Source organism: Pteropus vampyrus, unplaced genomic scaffold (genome assembly GCF_000151845.1).
Source record: "Pteropus vampyrus isolate Shadow unplaced genomic scaffold, Pvam_2.0 Scaffold288, whole genome shotgun sequence".
NCBI classification, from domain to species: domain Eukaryota; kingdom Metazoa; phylum Chordata; class Mammalia; order Chiroptera; family Pteropodidae; genus Pteropus; species Pteropus vampyrus.
The window spans coordinates 1365123-1385448 of NW_011889069.1; the positions used below are offsets into that span (position 1 = coordinate 1365123).

The 20326-nt window shown below is 40.5% G+C and overlaps 1 long non-coding RNA gene across 1 annotated transcript in view; it reads left to right on the top strand.

Moving 5' to 3' along the window:
* Positions 1-6514: 6514 nt before the first annotated feature.
* The window catches only part of LOC111729898, a 274325-nt gene continuing 260513 nt past the window's right edge, over positions 6515-20326 (top strand). The window contains exon 1 of the long non-coding RNA XR_002776449.1: positions 6515-6848. This is a non-coding gene — a long non-coding RNA (uncharacterized LOC111729898). The remainder of the gene's footprint in view (positions 6849-20326) is intronic.

A 20326-nucleotide genomic window follows, 5' to 3' on the forward strand; every position in this document is an offset into this window, starting at 1 on the left:
TTCCAGATATGGTTGCATTTTTAAAGATTTAGAACTGTCAGTTTCAAATAATATAATTTTGGAGTAAATGAGCAGCCAGGGTGTGTATTTTTTAGGCAGAGAAGGCTTCATGTGTAGCTATTTAATCAAACCTTGAACTAAGGCATCCAGATGCATTCTGGAAAAAGATAAAAAAAAAAATAACACTGGACGACGGGCCAGAAGAATTAATTCTACTCCCAATTCTACTTCTAACTTGTATGAATATAAACATGTTATTGCCCTGCTCTGGACACCATTTCTCATTGTAAAATGACAGTGTGGGAAACTAATAGAAACGCTCCTAGATTCTGTCTATTTTATAACCTTCTCCAAATTTGGCTGGTAGTGTTCAGCATGTTTTTAGACAGTATTAAGAAGTGTGAGGCCAAATGATTCAGAAATACATAAATCTTTCCTCAGACCAGACTCCTCCTACCCACCATAAAGTCTTCAAATTAGATATGTATATGAAGAGAAGTGGGCAAAAACAGTAAACTGACACTTTATTGTCAAAAAGGCTGAGTCATTAACCCCTGGAAAGTGAAGCTGTTCTAGGTACCCCAAGAATCTTTCCACCTTCCTCTAAGTTCAAACTTGACTCCCAACTTCCTTGTGGGTCTATGTGTGTGCCAGAGTCAACAATGTGTGTGACCTGCTAAAAATTCAAGAGCCACTGTCCTACAATTTGCCCAGCTAGCCTAGGAGAAACACAGGATAGGCAGCTATTCATGTCTGGAGGCTCCTCTGAGGGAGCAACTTGATTTATTATGCATCCTGCCATATTCACCTCCAGAAACACCAATTTTTATTACTTTCACTTTTTTTTTCTCTTTGGGTAGCAAGCACGCAATGGAGTATACAGATGTTGTATTATAAAGTTGTAGAGCTGAAACTTCAATGACTCCCTCTCCTCTTAGTTCTACTTTCTTTTTTGTGGACTTTATTTCCTTGCAGACTCATTCCACCTGTTAGGAAAAATATCCCTCTGCCAGCAGTGCCTCTTTCCAAAAAGCACCTATAAAACTCTCAGAGAAGAGACTAATTAAGCAGGCCAGGGTCGCTGATATGAATGGAATGGGTCTAGTGTACAAATCTAGAATGGATTTGTAACCTAGGATGGAATGGGTCTAGGGTCTAAGTCCTACACTAAGAATATGGCAGCCCCAATCAAACCATACAGGACTGATACCCTGGGGGTTGAACAGGAGGAAAGTATGCTGAGCATCTAAAGATAGTAGCTTCCAACCCCTTGCAGAGTCTAGAGAAAACTTTTTGGCAATAAGCATCCTGAAGGCAAGAACTCTTTCTGGCAAGTTCTTACTGAATATTGTCCAGCCCAGTGATTTATTTTTTTTCCATCAGGCTGATTGTAAAGACATAAGAGCTGATGTGTATTTCAGATATTGTTTGAGGACTTTCGTTGTCTTCATTTTGGTTAATTCACATCAACTCTGTGAAGTAGATATTATTTCCACTTAAGGACAAGATGGAAGGAGATGAGATGAGATGAAAAAATTGAGGATCACAAAATTGAAGGTGATAGATGGACTTAGACTCAAATTCAGGACTTCTGATTTTAAAAGTTTAATTCTTTCTCTTATACTACTACTATGCCCTGTTGCTTCTCTTTGAAATGAAGACGATAATTTATAGAAATCAAGGCCAGATGACTGCCCATAATTCCAGTCAGAAAACACAAAAATTGCTTCTTTTATAGAAAGGCAGATTTTAATTTCTGTGCTAAAGTTAGACTTTCATTTTAATATCAGTTTAAGCAAATTATCAATAAATTGGGAAATCTTCTCTAAGTAAAATTCTCAAAATGGACCCCACATAATTACATTATTTGTACTCTAGGCCCATTCCATTCACACTAGTGACCACATATGGGAGCCACATCTAAGATGACTTTCCAGGGAAAGCCCCTTGAAAAGGTACTGCATTCTTCCTGTCATGGCTTTCTCTATCCTCGAAATGACATTTCAAGTCAGAGCTGGACACTACTCAAATCCAGATGTATGAAGGGCAGGCCAGCTTCCTCCTCCCATGGAGCAGGGCTGTCCCAGCATCTGAATACGTTAGGTCATCCGTTGCACTGAGCCTCAGCTGAGGCAGGCCACAGCGGGCAGACGACAGCACAGAACAGCAGCTTTTGTTAAGTCCTAAACATTATTTCAGTGCTGCTCTTTAGATTTAAGCTCCCGCAGTTCTTTCCATAATAACTGAGAAAAATAAAATCACTGCCCCAACATCCTCTTTCTTCCTCTTTCCCTCTCACCACACACACCTACATCCTCCTCCTCACTGGGCTTTGTCAGCTAGTCCTCTGGGCTGAGCCCAGTATACATGTGTGATTATCCATCCCTCCTCCCAGGGCTGGAGGGCCACTGTCAAGGTTCAGCTGGCATATGGACAGCAAGGCAGCCAGGCCCCACAGTGACCTTCCTGGATTCACTATGTGGTTCTGTGAGTTGACAGGTGTGCATGGGGGCAGTTTACAGAGAATCAATTCCTATTTGTACTAGCTCACCACACACCATGCAGAATCTTAAGCTACTTGATGATGGAAGGTTTATGTAATGCCTTTCAAACTGCCCTCTCCTCAGAAGTTATAGACTTCTTCCTTCTTTATCCCTTATTTCTTTTGCCTCTTCCTATTCCTTATCTGCAAACAGAAAATCATTTCTGTAGTAAAGTTCTCTGAACTTCAAGGAGTGTGGATGGTAAGAGAATACCATTCTGCCTAGAATTTGAAGTTTCTTTTCCAACATTAATTTTGTCTTAGGACCATTCATCCTCCTCTGACCCTTAAACTGGGAAATATAACATGAATCTGGCTAATCCAAGAGGCAAATTGAGTCCTGCAGACACCTGATTAGAAGTACTTGAACCTCCTAAGTGAGAGGAAGGAATTTTGATTATTGAATAAGGAAATGTGATTTCTGAGTATTCCCTTCCAATCATAGCTTTACTCAATCAGCTTCCTTAGTCATCGCCTCTTTTGTAGTTATGGTAATCCCTAACCATGACCTCAAGCCACTCTGGCACAGAAGGATCAAGATACCCACTGTTCGGAGTAGTCGCTGCAAAAGATAATCCCAGCTCTAGGGCCCAAAAGACCCTGAGACAAAAATGGAAATAGAAAGGAAAAATGCTGATTGTATCAATATGACCCATTTCACTAGGTAAGGGATGGGCCTGGTCAAGCACGACCGTTCTGAGGATAGCCCAGGATCAGCATTTCGATCTGTAATTATATCAGTGAGCTGCTGATGTAAAGGTAACGTGTAAAACTCCATGACAAAAGAGAGGAAAAGATGGCTTCTCCAGAAGGAGGTTAACTGTGTGCTTTTGTGAAACAAGAAGGCCATGGGGAAATTTTACTCTATGTGGTAAATTCAAACATTGAAAGAGATATAGCTCTCTAGATAGTTTAGCATTTAGCAGCACTCAGTGCCCAAATTAGACTTTTGGTTCAGCAGTCCCTAAGGATATATTTTGCCTTAGTGAATGCACAAAATAGAATTCTGAAACCAATCCCTGTAGGAGCTTTAGTTCATAGGCTCCAGTGGCTCCTCCCAATGACATTGAGTGGACCACATCAGTCTCAATTTGGTTAAAATAGTAAAACAGATGAAAGTTAGCTGATGGTTATGATGGATATTGGTGGTTGTGATGGAAATATAATAACTATCCCCATTTCAGACATAGACTTGAGATGACTCAACCAAAGTCCCATAGGCCCTCAGGAACAGAGCTAGGGTTTGAACCCCAGATGTAGCCCTGGTCTATGCTCTCAGTCGACAAGCCATACTGATGATGATAAGTATCTGCTGAGTGTGCCTACTGTATGCCCGGCATGGTTACATTAGCTATGTGTATAGAGTAACTAATATGAATCAGACACTATACCAAGTTTCGTTTTTTTAATCTTTAAAATTTTTTATTACAACACAGCAGAGCAAAATGGGGGATCACAGACAGGTCTCGAGAGCCCCAAATTTAGGTGGTTTGTTTCCATCTCTAATTCTTAATTTATTGTATCCCTTGCCTGCAGTATTCGTCCCTGTCTAGTCTCTACTTCACTTCCAAGGCATGTCGTAACTTTCATTGTCTCCACTGAACTCTTAAAAACTCTCATTGAAAATGCTCATCTATCATGTCTTTACATTCTGATAAAAGTAATTATGTGTACCAGTCATTTGCAACTCATTTAATACTAAAAGCAATATATTGGTTTTCTTATATTTCTATTGATATATGTGTTGTTTCATATAATTTGTAATCTCATGTGTTATTAAAATAGCAAAGATGTTATATATAAGAAGGTCTGATATTTATTTGAATCCCTCATGGTATTTAGTATAAGATAGTATTTTAGAAGTTAGTCTGAGAGACAAATGTTTAGGTTCTAATCCTGGATCCATTGCTTACCAGCTATGTGGCTGTGGACAAGTTTTCTTTGAGCCTTAATGTTCTCATAGATGAAATGGGATGACAGAATGATAATTGCACCACTTCATAGGCTGTGGGGATTTAATAAGAAAAATGCATGCAAAACAGTGACTATTATGCCTGTCATCTAGCAAATGCTCAGTAAATATGAACTAAAATTATTAACTTACTGTTGTCACACGTATGGATGCTTAATAAAAATTGGTATGAGTACAGATTGATTGCAGTTTAGTATGAGGACATTTACAAATGTTAGTGACTCTGTCTCTTTGGTCAGGGGCTAAAGGCCCATGGCCATTGTCAGTCTGGAGAGGAGTGGAATGGTGTTAAGAGGAAGCCGTCTTTCCTTCTGTGCTGAACTGCTAACACTGCTGCCACAGCCATTCCAAAGCATTTCATTGCACATGTCTCAATGCTGAATACTGCACACGTGTGTGCACACACACACTCACAAACTAGTAGAGCGATAAAATTCTTTTCCATTGGGAGCTTATGGTATCAAGGACATTTTGATGGACATGAGAATTAGAACATAGTGGCAAGGAAAAAAATTTTGTTAACATAAAACACCTTAAAAAATTGAAAGAAGACTTAGAAATTATTTCAGTTCTCTAATTTTACAGATGAGAGGCCAAGTTTCACAGAGATAAAATGATCTGCTCACATTCCCTTAGGTTTTTGTGGAGCTGACACTAGGATCCAGGTGTCCCGACAACCCCAGTGCTCCTTCCATTCAGAGTCCCTGGGCTGCATGTGTGCAGAGGGCCACCACTCTCCTTCACACAGCACAGGTGAAGGGCAACTCTTACACATGTGTAAATGGCAGTACTGTTTCCATTTCACCTGTATGTAAATGTAAACAGACAATAAGTACTTTTGTGCTATGCAGTTAAATAATATATACATTAAAAATATATACATTATGGGGGCTACAAGAAAGTATAATGATTAGTTGTGGAGATCTGGAAGAAATATTTCAAGGATGTGTCCTAAGGCACCATGATGGCATGAATTTATCAGAATCAATTAGGGAAGATCCTGTTAATGGCTAAGTTTTCCAGAATTTTTGTTCATATCATATAACTTGCTTCTCATAAGAGGAAACAAAAAAAATGGATCATCAAATTCTAGGCCTTAGAGTTAGAAGATATCTCAAGAAGTTAGTACACCCATTCGATCATTTCTGTCTGATTTTTATTCTTATCCATCACCAAGAGATGGATGTCTGCAACTCTCTAAGGACATTTTATAGCCACACATAAAATCTACACTTGAAAAGTCCTTCATCATGTCTAACCTCAATCTGGCTTGCTGCAGTTTAAATCACAAGCACTTATATTGTTCTTCTTAGTGAATGTGGATTGACTGAGCATGTAGAATGAACTCATGTTTTATTCTCTTTTGGAGAAGGTTCTCCATATTCAGACTGCAGTTCTTTTCAAATCTCAGAAGTCTTATCCCTTTTTAGGATGTCATATACACATGGATGACTTTAAGAAATAAATTAAGTGAATGAAAAATAGGAGTAATACAGATATTCTGGAACAAAAGTGACAGGAGAAGAATATAGAAAGTTATTTATTATTTAAAAAGCAACTAAGAAGAAGGTTGATTGGGTAAAGGCAAAAAATAAGAGAGAAAAAAATCTGTCATTGAATAGTATTTTTATTGGAGAAGAAAATAGGTACAATGAAATTTGACTCATCTTTGCAAGTTTTGCTGAGCAGGAAAATGTGCCTTTAAAATTTCTAGCTATGGGATTTTTCCAGTGCACAGGGAATCTGAGTTCAGGAGGCCAAGGAATGCCAGAAGGAAAGGGATTTTTTGATGCTTGGGGCTCTGAGACTGTCAGTTTAAAAAATGAAAGTAATATAGAAGGGGCAAAGTGACATTTATCATTCTATCTCTCCAGGCTCCTGTCTCTTTAATCAGCTAGCCTGATTTGCCCAGTAAATGATTCCTGAGTGTGTGTGTGTGTGTGTGTGTGTGTGTGTGTGCCCGCGCGCGTGTGTTGTAGCTCTGTCAATCCTTGGATTAGAACCAATGATTGCAGCTTGTAGGAGGGCTGTCCAGGGCCAGATTGTACGATGTGTCTCAGTGCCAGAGTATGAGTAGAGATAATTACTGAGAAGTCACACTCTCTCACACCCTCAGCTTTCTTGTTGTGTCCTTCAGCAAAACAGTGGATTTAAATCTCCTTCCACGAGCTTGAGAGTAACGCAATCTGTCAGGAAAGAAAGGAAGAAAAAACCGAACCTGACAAAAAAGAGGAAAAAGAAGAAAAAATATCATGAAAACCATCCAGGCAAAAATGCACAATTCTATCTCTTGGGCAATCTTCACGGGGCTGGCTGCTCTGTTTCTCTTTCAAGGTAAGAGCTTGCTATTGATTTGCCTACAGTAGACCCAGGAATTGTACAGTGTGCTTTATATGATTCGCAGACTCCCGAGTCAGCTTTGCTGCGCGGTTTGCAGGTGGAGGAGAGAGCGTTTAAACAGCATGGCTGGGACTTCATTCTCCCTACCAGGCTGTGAGAATATTGATTTGATTCTGGCTGCGACTGGAATGGGGGAATGTATATGCATAAGAAAAAGGTGTCTGGTGCTCCTGTTAGGTATGTGGCTGTGTGCTGGTCTCCCTGGCTTTATGTACATTCTTGCATACACACATGGCAGAGCATACACGGAAGCAGGGGGAAATTTCAGATTGCGAGGGCAGCAGGGTTGCTAATGTGTTGCTTATGTTACTGGGAAGAAATTACAAGAGGAAACTTTAAATATCGGCCAGTAAACTTGCAAAGCTTCAAGAAGGAGCAAAGGAAAATGCAGGCTAGAAATGTAAGGTAACCGCATCCTGTAAGATTCTGGTCAGAGATTCAGCTAAAGGAATGAATCAATTTGCAGCTGCAGTGGACAACTATATTATAGTTTTGAATGTGTTTCGAGGGGTCATTTGTAGCAGGGGCAGTGGGATTTGGGGAGGATAACAAGCAGATAAAAGGCAGTGGGAACAGGCACGCGCGGGGTTCTGAAATTGTGGAAGGCTTTTCTAAGTTGAAGAGAAAGAGGCAATAAGAGTAGAATGCTAATTTACTGTTTATTATTGGTCTGGAAGCCAAGCCACGGGGGCTACAGTAGAGGGCCGGGCTTGCTCCCTGGCCAAGTGCGTGCTTTTATGTTGACTGTGCTGTGTTGGGTGCATTTGGAATCTGCTTCGACCCTGAGTCTATTTACTGCACCATGTGTCCCCACACTCTGTCCCAGCTCTTCTGTTCCAGCAACAGTATTATCTGCTAACCTGCTTGTTCCCACCCACCCTGCCCTTTGGTTGGGTGTGTGTGTGTTGGGGGGGTGGGTATCTGGCTTGCCTTTTTCATATTAAAGATACCTGAACTTGTAGGGATTGAGATAGGCAAAGAAACTTTCCCTGGGTGGTCCAGCAGGTTCTCTGAGAGGATCCCAAGCAGAAGCTCTGTCCTGGGCAGTTGTATTCCTAGAGGAAAGTTTGGTTTCACAGGTGAAAAAGAACAGGGAGTCCCTCTCACCTCTTTCTCTTCTCCTACTGCAATATGGAGTTCTCATGGTCTCAACTGAGTCCCCACCTCTAATCCTGCTGACCTCCCTCTTAGGGTAGGCATTGTGGACCTCTGCTATCCCCCCGACATAGGTCGCAATGACTATCATGGAGACCTATGCAAGGTGGGCAGAGGGAGCAGGCTGGGAAGAATCAAATGTGTGTGTACCCTTGGCTGCAGCTCCAGGAGTAAGGCAAGTGAGGACTGAGGGTTCTGAGTCAGATGACAAGGAAGTCACAGCCGTGGATTTTGCAGGGATATCCTTGACATCGCCTGCCGCTCTCAGCCTCGGGATCTCTCTCTTCTCCCACGGGGGCATTGATGGGTGTGAGAGTGAAGGAGCCAACTTGGAAGCATCCTTGAATGACTTCTCTTACGTAACAGGGAGCAGCAGCAGCGTGTGTGTGAGTGTATGCATGTGTGCATGTGTGCGTGTGTGGGGTATGTGCTCACCCTTGCTCGTTCTGGGTGTACAGGGGCTCAGCCAGTGAGGTCAGAGCCATAGCACTGACCATGGGGAAACTGAGTTCAGGGCTAGGTTCCCTTGCGGAAAACAGCTTCCATCACATAACCACAGAAATGAAGGCTAATTAGGGAAGCGGTAGAGTAAAGGGTCAGAGAAGGGAAAGTGAAGGTCCCAAGTCCTTGATAATTCCCATCTGTCCTGAGGTTTGTGTCTCTTCTATCTGTAATATCAAACTGGAGACAATGACCAAACTTCCGCCATCAACAGCCCCATTGGCAGCGTGCCAGGAGCCCCAGGGCCAAACTGAATTTACATATAAATTAGCATACGTGATTATTTTTTCATCAGAAATAAATGCAGGGAAGCATAATATTTGCTCATACTTTGAATCATCCATGAATAGATGAGTAGAAAGCAGTGGTGCAAAATTCTCCAGGGTGAAATCTGATTTTGTGATCTTGTTCCTATCTTGAGGTAGGGATGGAAGTGACAAAGATACCTCAGACCTCCTCACATTTTCCGCAATCCTGAATTTCCTAAGAAGAATAATGGCCTTATCTGTGCTGCCCACCTCAAAGCCAGCTCTGAATAGGCTTCAATCTGTCACAATAGAACAAGGCTGCCCAATTTTAAGGCAGAATGACCCCCAAAGACTCCCAGACCACATGCCAGTCGAAGCAGCAAAGGTGATGGCTGTTTTCTCTTTCAGGGGATGGAAGCCAGAGTCTGCCAGCCATCTCTTATCAAACTTACAGAATTACTGAGGCAGCCCAGGTCTTGGCTGCAATAATCCACCCCTATTGCATTGACCCAGTGGGACTAGTTAGAATGCAGTGCACATTCCAAGGCAATTTTTTCTTCACTGGTTTTGTTTTAAGCTGGTTCTTCTTAGAGCTGCTACTTCCTGGGTTTCTTGCCTTCTGGAAAAGGTATGTTCTGTTCTAGTGGCAGGTTATGAACCCCTCGCCGACTTGCTCCTCTCCCCAACCCAAGCAGCAACCAAGATCCAGCTTAAGGGCAGGGGATTTCTGAGGGAATCAGCACTAATTAGTGATGAGCAGGATGGCGGGGGTGGGACGGGGGCAGTGATTAGCACCCTGGGGCTCTGGCCCTAAGACACACCAGGGTTGATTAACTAGCAGCTTCTCTTTCTGGGAACAGGAGCCAGAAAGCTGGATCAGGCGCTGTCCTTTTCAGCACATCGCCTACCTTCTGCCACTGAGAGGCTCTGAAAGGAATGGCTGATTGGGTTGTACTGCAGCTTTACTCTTTCTAGAAACTCAAGCATTTCTCTTTCGAAGGATTAATGCTCATTTTTAACACCTTCTGATAAGCTTGGCTAGATTCCTGTCTTACCTTTCTAATTTTCTCTCATCTCCCCACATTCCGCATCAACTTATCTGCTCACTTGAGACACGAACAAGGCAGAATAGAAAGGAAAGGAGGCTGGGCTAAGTTTACACTTTCCTTCACTCAGTGCTGACAGCATGGAGACTGTTCAGCTGGGCAGCTCGGCCAAGTACCTGCCACTCTCAGTAAGCATTTGAGTGCCAGCAGCAGCCTGAGTTGGGCAATGCTGTTAAAATGTGAAGGAGGCAGTTGAGACCATAATAATGTTTACTGGCAAAGTGAAAAATCAGCTGGAGTAGTTGGGACCCTGGGCCTTATATAAGCATTGTAAGCGCTTGGAAACATGGCCAAAAATGAAGTACATAAATAAAATTTTAAAAGACGGAAGAGGGACAGAGGAGGTTCACAAAGTGGACCCTCACTACTGTGCTCGGAGCTGCCAACTTGGCGCAAGTTGTACATAGTACAGCAAAGGCTGCTCACCTTCCTCCTTCCTACTCAGAGGTCCTCTGAGCATTTAGACTGGAGAGCGCCCACAGTGACCAGGGGCCTTGCTGCATGAAGGCCATTCTTGGGACTGCAGCTTTAGTTACCAGGTGCAAAGTTTAGTCCTGGTGCTAGTTCTTCCTTTTTGGCATTTTAAAGGCCAAATATAAGCCCCAAACCCCTTTTTATTAGCTTCAACATCGAGCCCCTGACTTCTGTTGTTTATCAGTGAATCTCTGCTAGAATGCTTGTATTAAGAAGTGCAGAGATCCTTGAAGGGTCTTTCCTGGTTCCCTTCTTGAGGGGCTTCACTTGGGACTCTCTTCTAGTGGTTCACTGAGGCTCTGTCCTCTGTATGCATGGCAGTCTAGCAGCCCTGAGATACAGCGACCTGGGCTGGTACCAGTTGCTTGTCATGGATGGGCCTAACAAACCAGTGTTGGTTTCAGCCATAGTTTACCCCTTGAAATGAAGTGAGCTCTCTTGATGTCCTAAGAAGTGGCAACATTTCTGAATCAATATGGGACACATGATTCTGGCATGTGCAAGAAACATCTGCTGACAACATTTGTAATGCTATTGGCTGTCTACTCATGGTGGAAATGCTTTGGATGGGACTATCACATCTGGGATTTGGTTCTGTTTCACATTTTTTGGTTTAGAGCTCATGGTCCTGCTCCAGACCACCAACTAGAATGCTAAAGATGCAAAAACAAACAAACAAACAAAAAACACCTTTGCTTTATTTCTAATCTTAGCAGCAGTCCTACAGACTCTTTGGGCACTTGAATGAACATGCCTTCAAGATTTCCAGCCAGTTTTGGTGGCCTCCATGGGGAACATGTATATCTGAACTCAAAATTTTCTATGTTTTCTGCAGGAGAAAATCTTTCCCTCTGTTAGCCAGTCTCCCCACCTGTCTGCCAGGCTGGAGAGCAAGTCCCCTGGGTGTTGTGAGGATTCATTAATGCTTGTAACACTCCAAACATGTGGTGCTAAGTGGAACTCCATGCTGAGACTGGTTGTATTTATGCAGTTTACTTCCTTTCTGCTCTGTTGGCTTGTTACATGTTTACTTTATGTCTATAGTCTTTGGAGATTAAATAAAACAGATTAAATATACAAAATGGAAACATGCAAACATAAGGTAATTAATGGCACAGGTTAGATGGGGCCTGGCTGTTTTATTGTAGCCATCCTCCCCAGTGTCTCCCTCGACCTTCCTATTCCACTACAGAATGCACCGGAAGGCCATAGGGGCTTTAGAAAAAAACATACAGGGAGCATGCCTCCCATCCCTTTGTAAAAGGAGACTTTTGCATGGAGATACAATGCTGTCAGGGTGAATGGCAGAGAGGAGGAGCATGGGGGAGGAGGAAAGCTGGAGCTAGAATTGTTCTAGGAAAAAAAACAGCTCTAATCTGGATTGGAAAAAAAGTAGGAAAAAGAGGACTCTATCCTTTGCTTAGACTATGATTTTGTTTAATGACCTCTGAGAGCTTTGTATTTTAATTTGTCTATTTATTTATGGAAACTTCTGGATTAAGCCTGCTCTTGCTATCACTGCTTAAACTCAAAAGCCCTTAAACTTAAAAGAGGTATGTGTTGATCCACCTTACCTCTCATCCTCTCTCTCCCCCATTTCTTCCTCTTTTTTTCTCCCCTTTCCTTTCTCCTTCTTTCTGCCTTCTCTCCCCCCTTTTTTCTTCCTTTCATTTTTTTCTTCCGCTCTATGGGAAAAATAATTGATCAACTGACAGATCTAGGTCAAGCTGAAGAGTTGCTCTGCTTCATACAGACTTGCCTAGGAGAAGGAGGGGACAGTCTGTCTATCCAGTTCACAAGGAGGCCAGATGACACTGTGCAATAAAAGAGAGGGAGGGAGAACTAACAAACTGATGGCTAAGTTCAGCCACCCCCAATAAGGATATCTAGGATCCTATTGATTACAAAGTCCTTAGCTATTTGCTATCCCTGACACTCTAATTTTCCATATCCAATTTATCATCTCCTCTTTCTTGCCTTTTGCTCATCTTCTGTGCCTTGCTTGCTCTCCAGTTTTCCTCATTCTTCTTTCTACTTACCCTTCCTTTTCTCTTCTTTAATCCTCTTTCCAAAACCAGGGCAGATCACAGAATCTCCCTCACTTAAGTCACATTAGAGTAACAACCTTTTGTTTATTTGTAAGAAGAAAAACAGCAACCCTGTCAGAAAAGCTCTGTAAGTCATTTGCAAACTGCAAAGCAAACCAACAAAGATTCACATTTTCATTGCTGAGAAGAGAGTATTTCAAGAGAGACTGTCAAGCTAAGAAATCAAATATTGGAAAACACATTCTTTAGCTTTGTTACTAAGGACATCTTAGGTAACTAAATTTAATTTCTTTGTCTTTTTTTTTTTTTTTTTGGCTTCTCTAGGAATATTGCCCTTTACAGTAATAAAAGACTGATCAAAAGACTGGCTGGTTTTGGCTTCACTTGCTCATTTAAATTTATTTTCCAGGGTGCTTCCTTTGCTTTAGCTTGGTAGTATCATCAAATTCTAAACCAACACAGATTATCTAGTTGTTCATTTGTTCATTGGTTCAGTCAACCAGCAAATGTTTATTGAGCACCTACTGTGTTCCATTTTTTGTTTGTTTGTTTTAGATGCTGCGAATACAGCAGTGATTAAAACCACCTAAAGGATGAGACCAAAGATAGAGTATATGTCCCAGATTTGGCTTGTCTTTCCATCCTTTTTAATACATTTGGAAGCACCAATAGGTGTGGCAGTAGCAAGGGGGACGACTCAGTGACACAGCCTCTGTTTGTGTGTGTGTGCATGTGCAAATGATAATGGGCAGCAAGAAAGCAATCAAACCTTGATCCTTGTTTTTAGATGGGGATCAATGGGGGAGGATACACGACTCCAGCTCAGTGTTAATAATAAATAACAGACACTGCCTTTGCTACTCCATGGTGTCTCCTGCCAAGAAGGAGCTTATGGATATTTGATGTTCTCTCAGTTAATGTGTGGACAGTGAAACTGGTGGAAATTAGTTGGCTTTGTGACCATGTCCTCTCATCATTAGAGTTACTGGTTGATCTTTAGTACTATTGCCACCCTATCTGTTGGCCTATCCAACTCCGTGTGCTCTGCCTTCTGTACAGAAGTAGAGGGTAAAGAAGTTAAGGGGAGAATACTTTTATAAGACAAAATAAGGATTTGCCTCAGGGAACTAGTCTGGATGGGGCAAATGCAGTTTAGAGAACCTCTTTGAGGGGTAATTTAAGACTACCTCCCTTCTGAGAACCCTTTTATTTACTACCCACTCACACATCCTAATTTAGGATTCCTGGAATAATAAAAATGCATTGTGATTTATTTGTTCTCCTCTGGTACTATTCTGTGGTTGAGACACAAGCCTTTCAATCCATCAACTTGTTTTCAGCTGTATGTACCCAAAGAGAATATAGCTTCTCTTATGCTCACACTGGATGCTTTAGGATGATCACTCACCTAGCTGCTTCTACCACATTTCCGTAGTGGCAGAGGTGATTATTCTTAGCTTTTCTCATGCAGCAGAACCTTTCTCATAGATCCATGATTCTTCCAAGTCAAGCATCTTAGAGCAATTCTTCATCTTCTGGCCCTATCTCAGAAGTTGGTAGGTCCACAGGAGGCAGGTACAATTTGTTTTTATTTGTAATACTCCCATTCTCTAAGCCAGTGGTGTTCCATAAAATTGCCTCAGGAGTTTTATAAAAATACTAATGTCTGGTCTCCATTCCAGACTGATTAAATCAGAATCACTTCATGATGTGGTCCTCAGTGGTATTTTTAAGGGCTCCGTCAAAAGTCCTAATCTGTGGCCAGGTATGAAAACTGTGCCTCTAAAGTCAACTGAAAATTATCTGTGACCTTGTGTATGACACGTCCCCTATATAAGCCTCAGTTTTCACATCTCTAAAATAAAGCAGTATGACTAAAAGATTTTCAAGTGTCATTTCAAGTTCAACATTTTGCAATTCTGCAAATAGTCTTTTTAAGTATGGTACTTGAAAGGTAGTGGTGCTAGAAGAAAATATCCAGAGGCAGTCTCTGCTTGCAGGAAGCTAAAAATATAAATACGATCACAGATTGACGACCAAAGTCAGAACGTGTGAGTGAATTGTGTGCACAAAAACACTGCATACTGTATCATACAGACTGTCTCACATACCCATATATGCATGTATGTCTTTATCTGTAAGGCATTCTTAATATAGAGAAAGAGTTAACTAGTCCATCATTTCAGGTAGGAGGAATCAGAAATTATAATAACTGTTAATTGATCAATCTTGTAAGAGAAATTCAGGAGACTTTTGAATATGGGTCAGGAATGAATGTGTTAGAGTTGGATTGAGAGAGTGCTAAGTGACGATGGGCCTTAGAAGAAGCTCCATTTATAAGTGCGAAGATCAGCATAGCCTTCGTTTTTCTCCCCAGGAATTGGTTATCTAGCCCGTTGCTCCATTGCTCTCCTTCTCATTCCCAGCAAAGGCTCAGTCTCAGAACCTCAATGGCAATTTTTCAGTTGATGTGTTAGGCAGAAATCATTCTGGCTCCACTCTTTGAGCCAGGTCCATTCTTGAAGTACATGCAGGAGTGAAAACTTGTCTGTTTTTGATGGAGTCAGCATGGCTAGGGGGCGCAGGGAGAACAGAGCTATCTTGCAGATTTGTGCCAAGGGCAGTCAGTGGATAACTCATAAGATGTTCACACTGCCAGCTTCCCAAAGTGTTCACACTGCAGTGTCAGCCAACCCCAGAGTCACAACCAGAGTAAGCCCAGAGGAACTTTCAAGATGATTTATTTCAATCCCTCCCTTTAAGCTCTAACACCTCAAAAATGCAACTGTAGAGGTTCCCTAGCTTCTATCTCTAATAAGGGAACCTACATCTTTCTTAGATAGTCTATTGTATCTGGCCTTTAGGAAGATAAGAAGGAAAAGAAAGCAAAGAAGAGGGATCTATCTGGGAAAAAATTATAACATAATGTCTATAACATTGTCTGGATCCAAACACTGGCTCTGTCACTTCCTAGTTTGAAACTTTTAGCAATTTAATCAACCTCTGTGTGATACATTTCTCTCTTTTATAAACCGTGAGACTTACTTTAAGAATGTTATGAGGATTATATAAGTTACTGCAGATAAAGTGCTTGGAACACTGTAAGTGTAAAGTGCCTGGCACATAGTAAGGTCTCAATAAATATTACCTAATACTATTATGATTGTTACTAAGACTACTACCTACAGGACAAGAATAATTTTTCTTCAACGTGACTTTTCTTCAAATATTTGAAAACATGATTCCCTGCCCTTCTCCCTTAAATCTCCTCTTCATTAGGTTAAATATGCCAAGCTTTTTATTATTATTATTTTTTTTTAATTTTCTATATAAGCATCCACTGAGAGGGTGCTGATTGTCCTTTTCTAAAGTTATTCTGGTTACTCTGTATTCTTCTTTAAGTATTCTTCTCCCAGTTGCTCTAAGTAGCCCAGAACATTATAAGATATGGTCTCTTCTGATTCCAAATCCAAACAGAATGAAGTCTCAGCACTTTGGGAAGGTGCAGGAGGTCTTAAGGGTCTAGCCCTGGGTTGCCAGCCTCTCACCTGATTGCAGATCCTCCTGGTTTTATGGACCTCTTGAAGTTCTCTACCATGCCCTCCTCACAACATGTGCGCATACTGCTCTCTCTGCTGAAGGCTGCCATTGTCGACCTCACAAATACCTGTTGTAATACAAGACAAAATTCCAGTTTCAGCATCCTTTTGAAGCCCCCTCATTCCTTCTTTCATGTTTTCATTGCTCTTCATATCTACTACCCATCTGCTTATACATCTATCTTCCTTACCAGACTGTGAGCCTCTGGAGGTCAGGAACTGCTTTATTTATCTTTACATTCCTAGAACAGCTAGTACAGTACTTAGCACAAATGCGGCACTCAGTGTTTATGGATGGAAAGATAGGTGTGTGTGTGTGTGTGTGTGTGTGTGTGTGTGTGTGTGTGTGAGAGAGAGAGAGAGAGAGAGAGAGAGAGACAGACAGACAGACAGACAGACAGACAGACAGACAGACAGAGAGAACGTGCCCTGGACCTGAGATCTTATTAGGATTTTTCCAAGAGTCATATAAATCTGTTGACTTATAGTGAGCTGTTGTTAACCCAACCCTTTCTTACTCTATGCCTGTGTTGTTTTACTGTGTACACAACAACCTGACCTCGGACTTATCCTTTCTGAAATCATCTTGTTATATTCAATTCATATCTTCTTTCTGACAAGCTCTTTTTTGGACACTAAATCTGTAATCCCGTATATTAGTAATCCCTCTTGGCTATAATAAGTAATACGCCATATATTATGAGCACTTGCATAGTGGTAGATGAGCTCAATGTTTCTGACACACTCACCCAAGAGCAGAAAATAGTCATTCTAGTGGTCACTAGATCAGATGAGTAGAGGAAAGGAGAGCTATCTGAACCTATGCTGACATCAGAGGGAGCAACAGGGACAAGGGAAGTTTGGGCATAAGAAAGGAAAAAAGTGACTGGATGGACTTATTTAGCTGAAGAGGAAGTGGTCAAGTGTTCCACTTATTCAAGTCTATTCTTTTTCTTTCTTCCACAAAGTTTTCCGTTATGGCATTTGACTTTCCTCCTAAACAATCAAAAGGAAACTTGGCTCAGACATGTAAAAGATTTAATGACAATTTTTTTCTAAATGCAATTGGTAATACATAGACATCTGTAGTTGAAAAAACCATTTTGCTAATACTGAAAACAAGAATTAATTAATTGTTCTATATTTCTACTTTATTTTCCCTTAAACCTTCTTAATAGAAGGATCTAAATGTCTTATCATCATTGTTTTGATTAGTCTCTTGTACTACTAAAAACCAAAATAATTTAATCATCAAATCCAAAAGCTTTTTTATAGACTTCTAGAATTGCAAAATACCTTGGAATTTGCCCAGGCTCCCACCCAAGGCAACAGTCCCACTTGAATGATGTTCATTAATTCCTGCTCAACAATTTCAGAGATTTTCAGTGAGCATATTTTCACTACCTGAGTTGTGACTCTCAATTCTCACTGTCAGAATCACCTGTGGAGATAATGATAAGCAGATGACCAGGTCCAACTCACAACGATTCTCAATGAATAGGTCAGAATTGGGCAGAGTTATCTATACTTTGAAACAACAACAAATGATTCTATCATGCAGATAAATCTGAGAATAATGGATATTAGCATCCCTTTTCATAGCTGATAAACTCTGTGAGAAAACACTATTTTGGCAGGCATTTATGATATCAATAGTATCTTTTCTCTTTATAAACAGTGCTCTAAATTTGTTCAGGGCAGCAGTGTGCCCATTCAAAATACTCACCTCCTTCATTCCCATACAGATAGCTATGTATGGTCACAACATGTAGTTCAGGTTAATGGAGTGTAAGCACACTTTTACTGGGTTGAGTTCTGAGAATTGCACTTAGGGAGACCGTGCTTTTTGGATCTTACTGTCCTTCCTTCTTCTTGACTAAGAGATTGGTATACTACCGAAAGCTTTTACAGTGACAAAATGGATTTGCTATTTCAATAAACCAAAAATAGTTGAGTATGGACACTTCCATATGGTTCAATCTAATAGAAAGATCTCAGATTCAAGATGACATAGCAGTTGACCAGTTCTAGAATACATATTTACACACTTATTATCACTTTTAAAAAAATCCCTATTTAATTAGGCTTCTATTACTTGTAGCTGAATACAATCATAGTGAATCAATGTAGAGAAAAAATTTGCATCTTCCTAATTTCTGTCAACCAGAGTTCCTCAAAATATAAGCAGTAATGTGTGATCCACCTTCTAAGAGATGACTATCATAGACCTTACTTATGACATTCTTAGTTTCTTCTCATGATTCTCATGGGCATAAATTCTAGACCACTAATTATCATGATCACTATCCTCTGAACTCTCTCCAGTTTGATAGTGATTCACTAAAAGGTATTACCAGACAGATTCTTCCAGATGCTGTCTGATTGGCAAAGTGGGGAGTGGACTATTTCCTACCACCTTTTGGACTTTATGATTCTATACATCCACCCTATTATAGTGTTAGATTCTTTTATTTTTCAGATATACCACACTACTGGTTCACATTGATGTTTTACTAAATTCTCTGACAAAATGTTATTATGTTATTATACAAGATGTCTCCTATCCTAGTTTACAGTTAGTTTTCTTTAAATGTTTCTTTTAAGTGTTTGGAAGTTTTATTGTACCTTGGGTTCATTATTTAAATTCATTAAGATTATTTTTGTATTCTGATGAGCTGTCATCATCAGCTTTATGTCATTCCCAAATGATATAGATATGCCATCTCCACATGATCAAAGTGAATGAAAAAGAAAAAAAAAACAAACGACGTACTAGATCCAAGAGAATGGACAAATTCTTATTTACATTTATATTTAACCTATTTCAGAATGATTTATTCAGACCATACAGTGTACTAACCACAAGCAATAAGACATAGTTCTTACGCTCAGTGAAGTAGACAATTTCATACAACATGGTAAGTGCTAAGATAAAAACAAGTGTTTGCTATGGCAGCATCTAGAAGATTTTTCAGGTCAGAGAAATCTAGAAGGAAGAGATGTTAAAGCTGAGACAAAAAGATGACTAAACTGGACCAGGGAGGAAAAGTGATGAGTGTTACAAGTGGAGGGAACTGCATATTTCAAAGCCTAGAGGCAGGAAAACATGGTAGGAATTTAGGAATTTACTATCCATTTGGGATAGATTGAGTGTGTTTGTGTGATTGGGGTGGGGCTTAAGAGGAAGGGAAGAGGGTTATAGTAGAAAGACAAGAGGTTTAGGTAGAGGTGTAGGCAGAGATCAGACCTTGAATGACCTTAAGGGTTTTATTAATATTATACTGAGGGAAGAAACTGTCTTGAGGGGTTGTATGCTAGATAGTAATATGATCAGATTTGCAGTGTTAATTGTTGAATAGTATTATTTAGTTTACTTAAAAATGTTAAAATGTTACTCTAGTTATAATGTGGGAAATGAATTAATAGGGGGCAAGACTAGAGGCAAAGGGAACTCTGAAAGAATGTTTGGTCAATCAGGCATGAATTAAGCAGGGTGAGAGCTGCAGAAGTGGAGAGATAAGACAGTATTAGAGTGTTTTAAAGGTAAAAGGGTCATGACTTGTAGATGGAGAGCAAAGGGGAACATAAGTGATAGGGAAATAAAAAAAGACTTCTAGTTCTGGGTAAATAGCACATAGGTGAGTTTTAGGGAGATAGTGATGAATGCAGTTTGGGTCATGATGTTTTTGAAGGTGCCTGCTGGACAAGGAGCTCTCCAATATGAAGTAGTTTAGATCTAGCGGGAACTTTGGAAAGATATCTGAGCTTGAATGAAAATGGTCTTCAACACAGATACAATTAATTACCCAGGAAGAGAAATATTAAGAGAAATGAGTGCATACCACTACTATTTAAGGATTGGGAAGAGAAGAAATCTTGGAAATACAGTTGACAAGAAGTGGCCACAAACATACAAGAAAAACCAGGAGAACATGATAACATCAAGATCAAAGGATGTGTTTGGGGAAGGCAGGAACATGAACAGTAAAAAATGCTGCTGCAGGATCAAGTAAGATTATACTTAGTGACAAGACTATCTTGTGTTCCCTTCAGAGAACAGTTTTATATGATGAAGCTATAGCATGGGAGACAAAAGCGGAGTGGGGTAAGGATATAAAACATGTGGATAATTATTTCAAAAGGTTTTTTGTTTGCTTGTTTTATAAAGAAAAGAGGGAGAAAGTAGAGCGAAAGTAGAGTGCAGCTGGAAAAAATGTCGTTGCTTTTTGAGATAGAAAATACCTCTTTAAATGCTGATGGGTAGGGGCTAGGAAAACAGAT